This window comes from Mirounga angustirostris, unplaced genomic scaffold (genome assembly GCF_029215605.1).
Source record: "Mirounga angustirostris isolate CCGP_5_RB_7025 unplaced genomic scaffold, mMirAng1.0.hap1 SCAF_17, whole genome shotgun sequence".
NCBI lineage: Eukaryota > Metazoa > Chordata > Mammalia > Carnivora > Phocidae > Mirounga > Mirounga angustirostris.
This window is the reverse complement of record NW_026991725.1, coordinates 4,465,548-4,483,825: the sequence shown is the minus strand read 5'-3', so window position 1 is coordinate 4,483,825 and position 18,278 is coordinate 4,465,548. Positions and strand designations below refer to the sequence as shown.

The following is an 18,278-nucleotide window of genomic DNA, read 5'->3' as shown; positions in this document are numbered from 1 at the left end:
CCCCCCATTCTAGGTATACAACTCCAAGGTGTTATTCTGAAATAAGCTGGGGTAACTGCGTTTGGACCATGTGTGCCTGTTTCTTGACCCTGGTACAGAGATGTCTTTCTTTTCTGAGTCTAATGTGCCTCATCAAAGTTCACTGCTGCATTTAGAAATTTCAGAAGACATTTATAGATCAGTATTTTTGCTCTGTAATAAGTAATACTGATTTACACTGCATAAGAAGGTAGTTTATCAAAACTGCAGAGAATAGCTTAAATGAAATTTTGAACAAGTTTGGAAGAGTTATGAATGGAAACAGTGAAAGGGACAGGATCCACAGCAACATCTGAATCCATGCAAGGGTAGTGAAGACATGGCTCCCACCAAAGCTGTATAGAGAAATATAAGCAACTACTAAATATATGAAGAAATAATGCAACTATCTAATAATTAAAGAAAGTAAATTAAGTGCAATGAGATTTTATTTTTTGCTTAAAAAATGACAAACATGTTTGAAAAAAATCTAAAATATACAGAGTAAGGATATAGTGAAAAATCACGGGGTGGCTGGGTGGCTCAGCTGGTTGGGCATCTGCCTTCGGCTCAGGTCGTGATCCCAGGGTCCCTGGGATTGAGCCCCACACTGGGCTCCCTGCTCTGCAGGAAGCCTGCTTCTCCCTCTCCCACTCCCCCTCCTTGTGTTTCCTCTCTCGCTGTCTCTCTCTCTCTGCCAAATAAATAAATAAATAAAATCTTTAAAAAAAGAAAAATCACTAAAGTGAGATGTTTTATTTATTTTTTAAATTAACATATAATGTATTATTTGTTTCAGGGGTACAGGTCTGTGATTCATCAGTCTTACACAAGACCCAGCGCTCATCCCAACACATACGCTCCCCAATGTCCATCACCCAGCCACCCCATCCCTCCCACCGCCCTCCACTCCAACAACCCTCAGTTTGTTTCCTAAGATTAAGAGTCTAAAGTGAGATGTTTAAATTGATAGATACATTATTTCTGGAAATAAGCATGAACAGTTTTTGTTTGGGTTTTTTTTTTGTTTTAAGATTTTATTAGAGAGAAAAGGGGGGAGGGAGGGCAGAGGGAGAGAGAATCTTAAGCAGACTCTGCACTGAGCAAGGAGCCTGACAAGGGACTCGATCCCAGGACCCTGGGATCATGACCTGAGCCGAGGGCAGAAACCAAGAGTCGGACTCAACTAACTGTGCCAATAGGCACCCAGGCGTTAAGCGTCTGCCTTCGGCTCGGGTCATGATTCCAGGGTCCTGGGATTGAGCTCCGCATCGGGCTCCCGGCTCAGCAGGAAGCCTGCTTCTCCCTCTCCCACTCCCCCTGCTTGTGTTCCCTCTCTCGCTGTGTCTCTGTCAAATAAATAAATAAAATCTTAATTAAAAAAAGATAAAAAAAATAAATATTCATATTCTTCAACACAGTGATTGCACTTCTAAAATCTAATTTAAGGAACAATCAATGAGAGATGCAAACAAAGATTTATATATGACTCTCTTCTCATAATTATGTAGAAACTGGAAACAATCTTAATGTCCCAAAGCAAGGAAATGGTTATATAAATTATGGGATATTCATCTAATAAAGTTATCATGAGCCTCTCAATTTTTAATTGTTAAAGAATTATCTAAAAACAAAGAAAAATGCTTAGAATAGAAATACTGGGTTAAAAAGTATATAAATAGACAAATATGGTATAACAGTAATTTTGTAAAAATTTATTATATATACACACACACACACACACAAATTATAAAGTCATTTGTATTTGACCATTAAATGCTTTATAGCACTTTGTGGGGATAAATGCTCATTCCTGGACCATATAGTTTAGGATAACATTCTTTTTATTTTTTTTAAAAGATTTTATTTATTTATTTGACAGAGACATAGCGAGAGAGGGAACACAAGCAGGGGGAGTGGGAGAGGGAGAAGCAGGTTCCCCACCGACCCTGGGACCCAGGACCCTGGGATCATGACCTGAGCCGAAGGCAGACACTTAACTGACTGAGCCACCTAGGCATCCCTAGGATAACATTCTAATTAGCTTTCACTTCTTGAACATAAAGCCAAGAGAGGCAAGGAAGTAACTTAGGAAAAACGTGAGTGACAAAGGCAAGTCATTTTCTGATAAGTTTTTATAAGGGGAAAATTCACATGCAGATAAATGTCAACCACAGTTCAAATCACCTCCAAGAAACCGGATTAACAAATGGCACTATATCAAAGAAAAGACAAGAGTTTAAGTTCGAATCCCAGCTCTGTTGCTTACTTGCAATACGACCTTAGGAAAGACACTTAACTTCATCTGTAAAATGCAGCTACTTCACAGGATTGCTGTGAGGATTCTTTTTTTTTTTTTTAAAGATTTTATTTATTTGAGAGGGAGAGTGAGCGAGAGAGAGAGCACACAAGCAGGGGCACAGGGAGAGGGAGAAGCAGACTCACCTACTGAGCAGGGAGCCCCGACACGGGACTTGATCCCAGGACCCCGGGATCATGACCTGAGCCAAAGACAAATGTTCAAATCACTGAGCCACCCAGGAACCCCTGTTGTGAGGATTAAATGAGTTTAATACATTCAAGTGCCTGGGGCACCTGGCTGGCTCAGTTGGTAGAGCATGAGACTCTTGATCTCAAAGTCGCGAGTTGGAGCCCCACGTTGGGCACAGAGCTTACTTAAAAAAAAAAAAAAATCCATTCAAGTACCTGATATTGGTGCCTAACATATAGTGAACATTTTTTTTTTTTAAAGATTTTATTTATTTATTTGACAGAGAGAGAGTACAAGTAGGCAGAGTGGTAGACAGAGGGAGAAGGAGAAGCAGGCTCCCTGCTCAGCAGGGAGCCCGATGCGGGGCTTGATCCCAGGACCCTGGGACCACGACCCAAGCCGAAGGCAGACGCTTAACGACTGAGCCACCCAGGTGCCCCATGAACATTATTTAAATGTTTGCTATCATCACTTTCCTAACCTACTAAAATTCAGATCACTTTTTTTTTTTTAAGATTTTTATTTATTTATTTGACAGAGACACAGCGAGAGAGGGAACACAAGCAGGGCGAGTGGGAGAGGGAGAAGCAGGCTTCCCGCTGAGCAGAGAGCCCGATGTGGGGCTCGATCCCAGGACCCTGGGATCATGACCTGAGCCGAAGGCAGACGCTTAACGGCTGAGCCACACAGGCACCCCATCACTTTTTTTTTGCCAACAGAACCAAATTATCACCTCACATTTTATAGTTCTTTATATGTTGAAACATGTTTATACAAGTAATTTCATTTGAAACTTACAACAATCTTTCAAGATGGAACAAGTATCATTCCCCTTCTATAAATTAGGAAACCCAGGCTCAGAAAGATTTAAATTACCTGTCCAGTGATATGCAGCTGGGACAGTGGACCTCATATTAAATTCTCTGTCTTAACTCCTAGACTTGTGGCTCATTCCATTAGAAAAGTATTTTTATTTTTTATTTTTTTTATTTTTTTTAAAGATTTTATTTATTTATTTGAGACAGAGAGAATGAGAGAGACAGAGAGCACATGAGATGGGGGAAGGGTCAGAGGGAGAAGCAGGCTCCCTGCCGAGCAGGGAGCCCGATGCGGGACTCGATCCCGGGACTCCGGGATCATGACCTGAGCCGAAGGCAGTCGCTTAACCAACTGAGCCACCCAGGCGCCCCGTATTTTTATTTTTTAAAGATTTTATTTATTTATTTGACAGAGTGAGGCACAGCGAGAGAGGGAACACAAGCAGGGGGGGTGGGAGAGGGAGAAGCAGGCTTCCCGCCGAGCAGGGAGCCCGATGTGGGGCTTGATCCCAGGACCCTGGGATCACGACCTGAGCCGAAGGCAGATGCTTAACGACTGAGCCCCAGGCGCCCCTAGAAAAGTTATTTTCTAATCTGCAAACTGTGACCAGCCTTTTTTAAAAAATTCAATAAAAAAAATTTCACGACGTCAGAATGTTTACTGTTTCATGATTCTCATTTCAATTATCTCATTTATATATATTTTACTGGGATGCAATCTCTATCGTGGGCTTAGACAAAAATGTCTGAAAAACACTGCACTATACCATAGCTGTCCCTCAAGTCAGTATTTATTGACCACCTATCATATCCCTCTTCTTACACTATTATATACAACAAAAACATACAATTCGAAGCCATGGTTTGGTTTGGTTTTTGTTTTTTTTTTAAAGAATTTATTTATTTATTTGACAGAGAGAGAGACACAGTGAGAGAGAGAACACAAGCGGGGGAGCGGGAGAGGGAGAAGCAGGCTTCCTGCAGAGCAGGGAGCCCAGTGTGGGGCTCGATCCCAGGACCCTGGGACCACGACCCAAGCCGAAGGCAGACACTTAACGACTGAGCCACCCAGGCGCCCCTAGCCGTGGTTTTGTTATTTTAAGTGTGAACGTAATTGTTGACTTTCCTATGGATCTGGGGAATTGCCTGTCCCAGATCAGCACTCTGCACTGAAACTCTATTATCCTTTGGCTAGCCTAACACTTTCCAATCAGCTCTCAGTGAAAATTCTTTCAAGATGGAACTATAAAGCCAGCAACTATAACCAAGGTAAGGGTAAAAATGCACTGGGAAAGTGTCTCCATAAAGACAAAGCAAACTTTATGTTCGACTTGTCAAACTTTTTTTTTCAGGGAAAAGTTTTATAATTTACACTGAGGAAACTATATCCAAGAATACAAGTAATGATTGAACACAGTTCTCTCTCATTCTCAAACAATCCTGGGACAGAAAACTCTACCCCTCCTATCCTCATGCTCTTCCCTGAACTCTTAACTCTGAACCTATTCTCAATTCTACCTGTTCTAAGTCCGTTTCCATTTGGACACTTGTACTATGACAGCTTTTGGAAGCTGGGCATCACAGAGCCCACCCAGGTCTCTGAAAGGAAACGTCCCTCTGCGCTCTCAGGTGTTTTAAATTTGGGCGACGGTGGAGGGAGGGTGGGCTCATACTTTTCCATGCCACACATCTATATCCACTCTATATTCATTTGGTCTATTACTTTCTCAGAACTTTCTCTCTGAACACAATGCCTTGAGTTTATGTGCCTTACATACCTAGTGAAGTTTCAGAAAGGCTAATAAATTCAGTGCAGATGGGGAATGAAGTTTTACTTATATTATAGTTAACATACTGCCCTCACTCTATCCTTCTAGTCTGCTGCCATCCAGGGTTAATTTGGCAATAGGCAGATCTTAAGGTAAGAGGACAAGGCATAATTGCTATCTTAATATATTCTGTTCATTTAGGCCCTCCCTTCTCCTCTGCCAGCGGGAGTAAAGGACCATGAGGAACCCTGATGTGTAACAATTTGGGGTGAGGGCTTCTGTAGCCTTAGCAAAAATCCCAACATCTGACCTTGCCGTTTCACTGAGATTCACTATAACCTGAAGCTTTATGGCTCACACTGCACAAAGCCAAGGAATTACCAGGTTTCTGAAGGTAAGGGGTCTCTGAAAGTGGGACAGGCTGCTAAGCCTCAAAACCACAGAAAAACTGAAAGCTTACTGAGGAAGAGGAGCTCCCCCTTCCTTCTACACCCTACAAATCGCTGCAACTAGCTGATGAAATTTGGAATACTGGTTCAATCCATAGAAGTAAGAGAACAGTCACTGCTGCAAGAATACTTTTATAGCTAGAGTAAACACCCACTGAAGTAAAATTCTGAACTGAGCTTCAGGAGGCTTCCTCATTTCAGGAATTGCCTTGTAAAACAAAAAACTAAAAAAAGTAGTCCTTTAAACCTCTCAAAGATTCAAAGTACACAACTCATTCACTGATCAGCAGAATTCTCTTCCTCCTTTCTGTAGTCCTGAAAAGTTCCATAATCATTCAGCACTGGTTTTTTATGATTATTTATTTGTCAGAGAGAGAGAGAGAGAGAGAGAGAGAGAGAGAGAGAGAGCCCAAGCAGGGGAAGCGGCAGGCAGAGGGAGAAGCAGGCTCCCCACTGAGCAAGGAGCCCAATGTGGGACTTGATCCCAGGGCCCTGGGATCGCGACCTGAGCCGAAGGCAGATGCTTAACCGATTAACCAACTGCCCACCCAGGTGTGATTTTTCTAAATCACTGTGTGTCTGGTTCTGACTGGTCAACTATGTGTCTTATACCACATATTAAGCCCCATCCAAACAAAGAATTTAACTCAAGATTACTTTAGCATTGAATGAATCAGAAAAAGAATATAAAAATACATGTTTTATCCTACAGATGTCCAAATGATGTGTTTTCCTTTACCTCAAAGATACCTCAAAGAAATGACTAACACTACCCAAATTAACATCTTTTGGACAGCAGCAGAAAACGAAAGTTCCTAACTCTTCTATTCCTGGTACATTGCCTCCTTCAGTCAGTATGCCCCTTCCCTGTCCTAGTTTCTCCTCTGTAAACTACTCTCTCCAGGGCCTCCCTCACCAACTGAGCATCCTTCCCAACCTTCACCCAGTTCCCTCTGTTAAATCACTTCAACTAGATTGGAAATAGAAGGTACCCAAACAGAGTGAAGATGTCAGCCACAAAGTAGTGGGGGGCCTGTTATGGGGAGCCAGAAACCAAGTGGTATGAGAGCATCCCCAGAGGGAAGGAATGACGACTCCACCATCCAACAGCAATGAGCCTCATTAAGGTCCAAACAGATCTTGATTTCTAGACACATGATTTCCAAATTTGTTTATTAACAGGAACAAAGGCTCTTTGGAGAAATGGCTGAGGCAGAGAAATGAGTCTAGAACATCATATTGTGCAGGAAAGGAAGGAAGTGTTCAAAGACTAATGGTGACATGTCAAAGAACACAGAAGCTATGGAATGCTCAAATGGTGAGAGAAACCCCCAAAGAGAAGTTTACACAGTGGAAATTGGGTACATGAACAGGTACATGAGTGAAGGAGGTATGTCCTAGCAATAGAAGAATTAAAAACTTTTGTTTACTGGGCGCCTGGGTGGCTCAGTTGGTTGAGCGACTGCCTTCGGCTCAGGTCATGATCCTGGAGTCCCTGGATCGAGTCCTGCATCGGGCTCCCCGCTCGGCGGGGAGTCTGCTTCTCCCTGTGACCTTCCCCCCTCTCATGTGCTCTCACTCTCTCAAATAAATGAATAAATAAAATCTTTAAAAAAAAAAAAAACTTTTGTTTACTACCACTATTCATAAGATATCAGTTTGGGTAGTATCAGCCAATTCTTTGAAATAAAACGACAGCAAATCATTTAGTCATCTTTAGGATTAAATATATATATATAATTTTTTCCTGATATACTGACAAATTCTGGGATAATTTGAACATCAAAACAAATAGGGGCGCCTGGGTGGCTCAGTCAGTTAAGCATCTGACTCTTTCTTGATTTTGGCTCAGGTCATGACTGCAGATCGGGCTCTGCGCTCAGTGCGGAGTCAGCTTGTCCCTCCCCCTCTACTCCTCCCCCTGCTCATGATCTCTCTGAAATAAATAAATAAAATCCTTTAAAAAAAAAACAAAACAAGGGGCGCCTGGGTGGCTCAGTTGGTTAAGCGACTGCCTTCGGCTCAGGTCGTGATCCTGGAGTCCCGGGATCGAGTCCCGCATCGGGCTCCCTGCTCGGCAGGGAGTCTGCTTCTCCCTCTGACCCTCCCCCATCTCATGCTCTCTCTATCTCATTCTCTCTCTCAAATAAATAAATAAAATCTTAAAAAAAAAAAAAAAACAAGCAAATGATGATAACAGATTAGTCTACTGAATAAAATAGAAAATCCATAATGCATAAAGAAATTGAATTACGGGGCCCCTGGGTGACTCAGTTGGTTAAGCATCTGCCTTCAGCTTGGGTCATGATCCCAGGGTCCTGGGATCAAGCCCCACTTCAGGCTCCCAGGTCAGCGGGGAGCCTGCTTCTCCCTCTCCCTCTGCCCCTCTCCCCTGCTTCTGCTCTCTCTTGCTATCTCTCTCTCTCAAATAAGAATCTTAAAAAAAAAAAAAAAAAAAGATGAATCACTATTGTTATATGCCTGAAACTAATGTACCATTGTGTGTCAACTATACTCAAATTAGAAAAAAAATTTCTAATAGAAAATCATGAGTCCATACTAATGTAAATATATAAATTAATAAATTGAAAGAGTGGAGAGGAACAAGATATTTGCATAGGTTTTTTTTCTTTAAAGATTTTATTTATCTGACAGAGAGAGACACAGTGAGAGAGGGAACACAAGCAAGGAGAGTGGGAGAGGGAGAAGCAGGCTTCCCGCGGAGCAGGGAGCCTGATGCGGGGCTCGATCCCAGGACCCTGGGATCATGACCTGAGCCGAAGGCAGACGCTTAATGATTGAGCCACCCAGGCACCCCAAGATATTTGCATAGTTTCAAAGTATCTCCCTTCAGGGGCATCTGGCTGGCTCAGCTGGTGGAGCATGGGACTCTTGATCTCAGGGTCATAAGTTCAAGCCCCACGTTGGGCATGGAGCCAACTTAAAAAAAAAAAAAAAAAGGTTGGGGCCCCTGGGTGGCTCAGTCGTTAGGCATCTGCCTTCAGCTCAGGTCATGATCCCAGAGTCCTGGGATCGAGCCCCACATCGGGCTCCCTGCTCGGCGGGAGGCCTGCTTCTCCCTCTCCCACTCCCCCTGCTTGTGTTCCCTCTCTCGCTGTCTCTCTGTCAAATAAATAAATGAAATCTTTAAAAAAAAAAAAAAAAGGGTATCTCCTTCCAAAATACTTACTAATTAAAAAGGGGAAAAGAGTAACTTTACATTAGAAATGCCTAGCAAGCACCACCTTAATCAAGTGATTGAACATTACCAGAAATAGGACACATAAAAATTCTGCATTTTTTTTTTTAAAGATTTTATTTATTTATTTGACAGAGAGAGCGAGAGACAGCGAGAGGGAACACAAGCAGGGGGAGTGGGAGAGGCAGAAGCAGGCTTCCTGCTGAGCAGGGAGCCCGATGCGGGGCTCGATCTCAGAACCCTGGGATCATGACCTGAGCCGAAGACAGACGCTTAACGATTGAGCCGCCCAGGTGCCCCCAAAATCTGCACTTCTTAAAATTATGCAATGAAGAACACAGCATCACTCTTGTAATATTCCTGCTAAAGATATATAACCTAAATTAAACACAAGGAACCATCAGACAATTCTTAATTGAGGGACTTTCTACATAATAACTGTTAGTAGCATTAAGATCATGAAAGTCAAAGGCCTGAAGAACTGTTCCAGATTGAAGGAGACCAAGAATACATACAAATAAATGCAATGTGTGGGGCGCCTTGCTGGCTAAATTGGTAGAGCACATGACTCCAGATCTCGGGGTTGTGAGTTCAAGCCTCACACTGGGAGTAGAGTTCACTGCAATAAACAAACAACAACAACCACTTTTTTTTTTTTAATATTTTATTTATTTATTTGACAGAGAGAGACACAGAGAGAGAGGGAACACAAGCAGGGGAAGTGGGAGAGAGAGAAGCAGGCTTCCCGCCTAGCAGGGAGCCCAATGCGGGGCTTGATCCCAGGACCCTGGGATCATGACCTGAGCCGAAGGCAGACGCTTAACGACTGAGCCACCCAGGCGCCCCCAAAAACCACTTTAAATAAATAAATAAATGCAACGTGTGATTCTGAACTGGATCCTTACTGCAATGAAGGACGTTACTGGTAAAAATAGTACCATCTGAGAGGGGTCTGCGAATTATATGATAGCAATGTATCAGTGTTAACTTCCTGATTTTGATGGCTGTACTGTGGTAATGCTGGTGTGTGTCCTTGTTTGTAGAAGATAAACACTAAAGTATTCTGAGATAATGAAGCAATCAGGTAAAATGATTTAAGGAAGAAAAATATTCTTTGTACTGTACTTGCAACTTTTCTGTAATTTTGAGATTGTTTCCAGGCATTTTATTTTATTTTAAAGATTTTACTTATTTATTTGAGAGAGAAAGAGAGCACAAGAAGTGGGGAGGGCCGGGGGAGAGGGAGAAGCAGGCTTCCTGCTGAGCAAGGAGCCTGATGCAGGGCTCGATCCCAAGACCTCGGGATCATGATCTGAGCTGAAGGCAGACGCTTAACCGACTGAGCCACTCAGGTGCCCCTGGCCACTTTATTTTAAAAACAAAACAAAAAATACACAAAAAAGGAGACTCATGGCTCCTTTTTTCCTTTCTGAGTCTCCTAGACACTCCATCTGTATCTCTCCACATCTTCAATAAACTCTGCTTTCACTTCCAAAAAATAACAAAAATGGCAAAAATAAACAAACAGGCAGCAGTGTTGAAGTCTGCAAAGGGGGTCGGGGCTGGAGATCATAAAGAAGAGTTGGAGAGAATGGTCTGTTGGTAACCATTATATTTCATCTTAATGCAGGTAACTTCCCTCTACATTGGTGAGTGCTGACATGTGGGGTTGTTGCCATCTGGAATAGGTTTCCTGTATCTTTCTGCCTCATCAACTTCCAATTTCTCTTCAACACTTACCTAAATCACATTTTCTCCAGTGCCTATACTTCAAATTTTCTCCCAACCTCCACTCTGTTCTGGCAACGCTTCCACTGTGTGGCCTTCAATGCCACCCTCTTACTTAGAAATGGAGAATTTCACTTTTGGAAAGGTTCCAAAAGAAATGTCTATCCTGAAGGGGCCCTAGTAATAACCCTCCTTTTTCAGGCCTGACATTCACTAGCATTTCCATTAAGTTCATGTTCATGTCTCAGTAAGAGTTCTGCAAGGCCTTTCCTTCTAAGCACACATCCTGAACCTCATCACAAGTGTCACGCAAACCCCTATGCTCTAAGGGAAATCCTTGTAGCTTCCAGAGTGGAACAGCGTTTTGATACTCTTTCCTCCCACTACACAAAAAGTCTCAAATGACATCATAAACTTTATCTCCAGACTTCCTGAAAGCACCCACTATAACTAATGTCTCCACTTTCATACCAACAGCAGCCGGCAGGCAGTCTCGGTTATTCTACAGCAGAAAGGTTTTCAGGAACAGTCAATGAAGAGCTTTGAAGTTGTGCAACAATGATGTTTATCACTCACCCCTTCCTCTTCTTTCCTTTTTAGTGTGATCAGGGAAGCTTTGGAGGAGAAGCAACTGTATTACGGCCCTTCTCCAAGCAGCCATGAACTTTCTTCCTTTACTTCACACAAACACTAAGAAAAGCAAGCTCTTAAAGTGCATTGCGGGGCACCTGGGTGGCTCAGTCGTTCGGCATCTGCCTTCGGCTCAGGTCATGATCCCGGGGTCCTGGGATCGAGCCCCGCATCGGGCTCCCTGCTCCGTGGGAAGCCTGCTTCTCCCTCTCCCACTCCCCCTTGCTTGTGTTCCCTCTCTGGCCGTGTCTGTCAAATAAATAAAATCTTAAAAAAAAAAAATGCACTGCCATACTCCTTGGCCACTTATTCTCAACAAAACTTTTACACAGCCACAGCCATGAAGTATCTAAGAAGACTGATGAGCCCTTGGGAAGAAAGCCTAGCAACAAAGGACACTAAGGGGTGGAAGGACATCCGAAATGAAAGAAACAGCAAGTCACCTGAAGATCTAGGAACAGTCCCAGTTTGGAATCGACTTTAGTTTTTTTGCATGTTAAGGAGATAAGATTTTGCTTATAAGACCATTTACTTTGCAGGATTACCATCAAACAATAATGAAGGGAAAGTCTTAAAAAAAATAGGGAAGGGACTTTGTCATCTTCAGAGAAAGACAAACTATTCCTTCCGTCTCTCTCCACCTAGCAAGGATGTTTCCAAAGGTATTATGCAACTTTCTATTAAAATAACAGCTAAAATTAAAAAATTTTTTTAGGGAGGCATCTTTGAGCTTACTGAGTAGACATCAAGAGCAAAGCTCCCCCTCCCAAGTAGAAAAAATTTCTGGACAAAAAATTATCACTAAAATTAAATGGTGGCAGACATGTCCAAGGAATACTGCAAGGGTTTAATCCCTTTATGAATCTTGTGATAGGTGAATGTATGGAAATGGCAACTAGTGAGCAACAGAACCATATACTGGAATGGTGGTAATAGGAGGAAATAGCACCATCATGTTAGAAGCCTTGGAATGAGCATAAACGGGTATGTTCGGGATACCTGGGTGGCTCAGTCGGTTGAGCAGCTGTCTTTGGCCTGAGTCATGATCCCAGGGTCGTGGGATCTAGCCCAGCATTGGGCTCCTTGCATAGCAGGGAGCCTGCTTCTCCTTCCCCCCTGCCTGCCCTCCCCCTGCTTGTGCTCTGTCAAGTGAATAAATAAAATCTTAAAAAACAAACAAACAGGGGTGCCTGGGTGGCTCAGTCATTAAGCGCCTGCCTTCGGCTCAGGTCATGATCCCAGCGTCCTGGGATCAAGCCCCGCATCGGGCTCCCTGCTCGGCGGGAAGCCTGCTTCTCCCTCTTTCACTCCCCCTGCTTGTGTTCCTCTCTCGCTGTGTCTCTCTCTGTCAAATAAATAAATAAAATCTTTAAAACAAACAAACAAACAAACAAAAAAAACAACAGGTGTGTTCACCAGAACAAATCAACTGCTTCCACATGGCCCCTCTCCATAGCACCTGTTTTACTACAATATAAAAACCAGGTCATAAGCATTTTCATATTGGACTATTTTGTTACATAAACTTTTGTAACAGTAAAAAAAAATTTTTTTTAAATAACATACATAAAATTCCTATATGCTAACGAAATGTATCCTTAGTGTGCTACTGATTTTAAAATCACTTCAAAAGTGCCTCAAATGGGTGCCTGGGTAGCTCAGTTGGTTAAGCATCTGACTTCAGCTCAGTTCATGATCTCAGGATTCTGGCATTGAGCCCCATGTCAGGCTCCCTGCTCAGCGGGGAGTCTACTTATCCCTCTGCCCCTCCCCCCGCTCATGCACTCTCTCTCTCTCTCTCTCAAATAAATAAGGAAATAAATAAGTGCCCCAAATAGGAGCACCTGGGTGGCTCAGTTGGTTAAGCGGCCGTCTTTTCTTTTTTTTAAGATTTTATTTATTTATTTGACAGAGAAAGACACAGCAAGAGAAGGAATACAAGCAGTGGGAGTGGGAGAGGGAGAAGCAGGCTTCCCGCCGAGCAGGGAGCCCGATGCGGGGCTTGATCCCAGGACCCCGAATCACGACCTGAGCCGAAGGCAGACGCTTAATGACTGAGCCACCCAGGCGCCCCTAAGCGGCCGTCTCTTAATTTCTGCTCAGGCCACGATCTTAGGGTTGTGGGACTGACCCACATCAGGCTCCATGCTCAGCATGGGGTCTGCTTGAGATTCTCTCTCTCCCTTTCCCTCTGCCCCCCCAACTTGTGCACGCCTCTCTCCACCCCTCAAATAAATAAATCTTTAAAAAAATCTATAGGGGTGCGTGGGTGGCTCAGTCGTTAAGTGTCTGCCTTCAGCTTAGGTCATGATCCCAGGGTCCTGGGATCGAGCCCCACATTGGGCTCCCTGCTCGGCGGGGAGCCTGCTTCTCCCTCTTCCACTCCCCCTGCTTGTGTTCCCTCTCTCGCTGTGTCTCTCTCTGTCAAATAAATAAATAAAAGATTTTTAAAAAATAAAAATAAATAAAAAATTAAAAAAATCTATAAAAGTGCCTCAAACAAAAGCTTACTTTTGCACTTCGAAGAGAATCTCATATGCAAGCAGAAGACTAGATTGCACCTTGCCAATTACTATAATCTTACAATAAGCACATATTGTTGTGAATGACATTCAGTTCCATCTCAGTCTATTCTCTTACAATAAGCAGCAATGAACTCAAGGGTATGATCTCAGAATATAAAAAGCCATTAAAGCTGCTTCTAACAGATTCTTCTAAAATATGACCCTATACAGCTCTTCAAAAGAAGGACAATACGTTTTAATTGTGAGATGAACTTTTACAATGCTTTGATCTGTCTAAAAGAGGTCTTGGAAAAAAGAAATAACTACAGTGGAGGGAGGGAATAAAATGTGTCATTCTGGTTATTAAAATCCATCAAATTCATACTTTAGCCTTGGGATAACTGCAGCCAAAAAACTGACTTGCAACTAATTATCACCACTATCTGCAATAAAAGTTAATTGGACATAATTGAACTAACGCCCTAATCGGAGAGAAGCTGCAACTGGCACACAGCCCACTCCTGCTTCTTCAATCTGCAAATGAAACTGCTAATGATAATTTGTGGACAAACAAGAAATTGGTCTCATGGTTTCCCCACTGCAAATCACTCAGCAATTTCAGCTAATGCCCAGCATGTTGAGCCAGGAGAAAAATCATTAACCAGTGCTTCCTTTGATAAAGATGAATTTTAACAATAACCAAGTCCATTTAGGCTGAGAGCTGCTGAGAATTGGTATATTTATCCTAACCACCCTAAGTAAGGCACTGTGGCCTGATCTCTACACCCGAGTACTATGCACTAGATGCGCCCTGTGACACTAACATGTAGTACTAAGAAGAGACATTATACAAGGCCAGGAGCTACTATTATACTAATAATTTATCTTCTTTTAAGAGAATCCTGTATAATCTCATTTTTTAGACAGGCAAATGGCATTGCTGATCTGCTTCAACAGCAAAGATTAAATCACTTTTGAATAGACTTTGGAGCTGATAGATTCCTGCTGCCTGACTCATTCGCCTTCAAATCTGGGTAAGAGATGCACCCTTTCCCCTGGAATTTAGTACCAGACTCTCTGCTTTTCAATTGTGTGACAGCCCAAGGGACTAAGACTCCCTTAAGGCTATTGTGGAGTCTTAGGAAACCATTCTGTTTTACAGAAAGGGGAAAATTGTGGTCTTTATATCAACAGTGACTTATAAATTGGGATGACCTTGCTGAGGTGACAGAAAGTAAAAGAGAAAAGCAGGTACAAAGCGCTTACCTCTGCTTGTTTTTTCTCTGCTTCTTTTTAAGTTTTTTATTTATTTATTTATTGTTTTAAAGATTTTATTTATTTATTTGACAGAGACAGACACAGCGAGAGAGGGAACACAAGCAGGGGGAGTGGGAGAGGGAGAAGCAGGCTTCCCGCGGAGCATGGAGCCCGATGCGGGGCTTGATCCCAGGACACTGGGATCATGACCTGAGCCGAAGGCAGACACTTAATCACTGAGCCACCCAGGTGCCCCAAGTTTTTTATTTATTTATTTATTAAAGATTTTATTTATTTATTTGACAGAGAGAGAGATAGCGAGAGCAGGAACACAAGCAGGGGGAGTGGGAGAGGGAGAAGCAGGCTTCCCGCGGAGCGGAGAGCCCGATGTGGGGCTCGATCCCAGGACGCTGGGATCATGACCTAAGCCGAAGGCAGACGTTTAACGACTGAGCCACCCAGGCATCCCTCAAGTTTTTTATTTTTAAGTAATCTCTACACCCAATGTGGGGCTCTAACTCACAACCCAGAGATCAAGAGTCGCATGCTCTACAAACTGAAGAGCCAGGTGCCCCTTCTCTGCTTATTTTTATTTTATTTGGGCTCTATTCTGGCAAGGAGGTGGCTAGAAATTAATGCAGTAAGAACCTTTCCCAAAGCAGCAGCTGGACAACCTGCTCATTTGGTACATTTTTCGTTAAAAGTTATTTTGGAAGGTTGCAGTTCACTTCCTGCAGTCATTAAAATACACTTTCTGATGGAAATAGAGGAAAGCCTAGGAATAGCTCAGCCAAGATATAATAAACAGAGAGGGACCTAGAAACTGTAATATGGATAGTAAATGGAAAAAGAGAACACTTAGTAGGAACATCCTTCATTCATTCAGTCCCTGAGCAACTGTGATGCAGGGGTACTGTGGTAGTACTATGCACTGGGAATACAAACATGGCAGACAAAAGCCCTGGTGAGAAACGTGATTACTGTGGTGAACGTTTCACAGTATATGCAATATCAAATCATTATGTTGTACATCTTTTTTTTTTTTTAAGATTTTTTTTATTTATTTATTTGAGAGAGAGTGTGAGAGAGAGAGAGAGCACAAGAGGGGGGAGCGGGAGAGGGAGAAGCAGACTCCCTGCCAAGCAGGGAGCCCGATGCGGGACTCGATCCAGGGACTCCAGGATCATGACCTGAGCCGAAGGCAGTCGCTTAACCAACTGAGCCACCCAGGGGCCCTATGTTGTACATCTTAAACTAAATACAATGCTGAACACATCAATTATACTTCAATAAAAAAAAAAGTGGTGGCACCTGGGTGGTTCAGATGGTTAAGCATCTCCTTTCAGCTCAGGTCATGATCCCAGGGTCCTGGGATCAAGCCCCGCATCGGGCTCCCTGCTCCGCGGGAAGCCTGCTTCTCCCTCTCCCTCTACTGCTCTCCCTACTGGTGCTCTCTCGCTCTCTCTGACAAATAAATAAAATCTTAAAAAAAAAAAGTGGATAAAGTTGTTTGAAAACCAAAATAACAAAACAAATTACTTCCAAGGAACAGTGAGAAAGAAGGGAGAACAACAACATGGATCACTGAAAGCCAAGTAAGAATTTACCAGACTGAGAAGGGTAAACTACTCTAGGCAGAGAAAACTAGCATAATGAAAGGCATGCACGACTACACTGGAAAACTAGCGTAACTAAATGCATGTTTGGGAAACCACAAATGGTATGGTATGGTATGGTATGAGGAGCTGGGTGTTGGATGTATGTGCCAAACCTGGAGATGAGCCTGATGTGCCAAATTATGAAGAACCTTGTATTTCATACTAGAGGGACAGAAGAGCAGATTAAGAATAAAGCTGGGTTTGGGCACCTGGGTGGTACAGTTAAGCGGCTGACTCTTGGTTTTGCTCAGGTCATGATCTCAGGGTCCTGAGATCGAGCCCTACGTTGGGCTCCGCACTAAGCATGGAGTCTGCTTGAGATATTCTCTCTCTCTCCCTCTCCCACTTGTGCTGTCTCTCTCTCTAAAATAAATAAATAAAATTAAAAAAAAAAGAAAAAAAAGAATAAAGCTGGGTTGGAGTCACAGCCCAATATTCTTACCATTAAAATAGTATAAAAGTAGTCCCAACACCTTACAGAATAACTGTGATAATTATATAAGATTATATTCATAAAGTGCTTAGTACAGTGTCTATGCTCAATGATGGTAGTTATAACTATTATTAGCTAATGTCAGACTTTATCCTGAAGCCATGTGGAGATAGGGACAGGTTTCAAGGAGAGTAACATGATCAAATGTCTTGATCAATCTGCTGGAGGCACCTGGGTGGCTCAATCGGTTAAGCGTCTTCCTTCGGCTTGGGTCATGATCCTGGGGTCCTGGGATCAAGCCCTGCATCGGGCTCCTTGCTCTGCAGGGAGCCCGCTTCTCCCTCTCCTCCCCACTTGTACTCTCTCACTGTCTCTCCTTCTCTCTCTCTCTCTCTCAAATAAATAAATGGAGTCATTGAAAGGATAAATAAATAAATCTGCTGAAAATGTAAAAGACAAATAGGAGATGGCAGAAATCAGTTAAGTGGCTACAGTGATTTCGGGGCAAGAGATGATGAAGATCTTAAACAAGGGTGCCCTAAGAGGGCCATCATACAAAGGAGGGAGTAGATTAATCTCTGAGCTCAAAAACAGATTAGTAAAGTCTGAAGAAAGGCAGTTTTAGATGAACATAAACAACAATGAGCTTATTCAATAGTGGCACAGTACTAGAAATGCTGAAGCAAAAGCCATGACTACTCTTTAAGAATGATGGAAAAGAGGGGCACCTGGGTGGTTCAGTCAGTTAAGCATCTGACCCCCTTGATTTCAGCTCAGGTGTTGATCTCAGGGTCATGAAAAAAAAATGATGGAAAATTTATTTTCAGGAGCTAAGAATCTGAACTAGATGATCGATCATTAAACCATCTTCCAGATTCCATGACTCTAAATTACTAACAAAGGTGATTTTAGGGGGGCGCCTGGGTGGCTCAGTTGGTTAAGCGACTGCCTTCGGCTCAGGTCATGATCCTGGAGTCCCGGGATCGAGTCCCACATCGGGCTCCCTGCTCGGCAGGGAGCCTGCTTATCCCTCTGACTCTCCCCCTCTGATATGCTCTCTCTCTCTCTCTCTCATTCTCTCTGTCTCAAATAAATAAAATCTTAAAAAAAAAAAAGGTGATTTTATACGGTCATTAATGACTTCTTTATTTTTGTAGAAAGGTTCATAATTTTCGAAGTGCTTTCACATGAATTCTCTCACTTGATTTTCTCAAATGCCCTATGAGATAGTTTGGGCAAGGATCAACAGTCCCATTTTCAGAGATAAAAGAAAGTGGAAAAGCTCATTAAGTGCCTAGACTACAACCAGGTTTTCTGACCCCTG

At 42.8% G+C, this 18,278-nt stretch overlaps 1 protein-coding gene and 1 pseudogene across 2 annotated transcripts in view; one reads left to right on the top strand and one right to left on the bottom strand.

The window, feature by feature from the left end:
• FAM222B (family with sequence similarity 222 member B) overlaps positions 1 to 18,278 on the bottom strand; it is a 78,913-nt gene that overhangs the window by 19,475 nt on the left and 41,160 nt on the right. The gene's annotated exons all lie outside the window — the stretch shown is intronic.
• Positions 6,911 to 12,076, top strand: LOC123854771 (small nuclear ribonucleoprotein G-like; annotated as a pseudogene).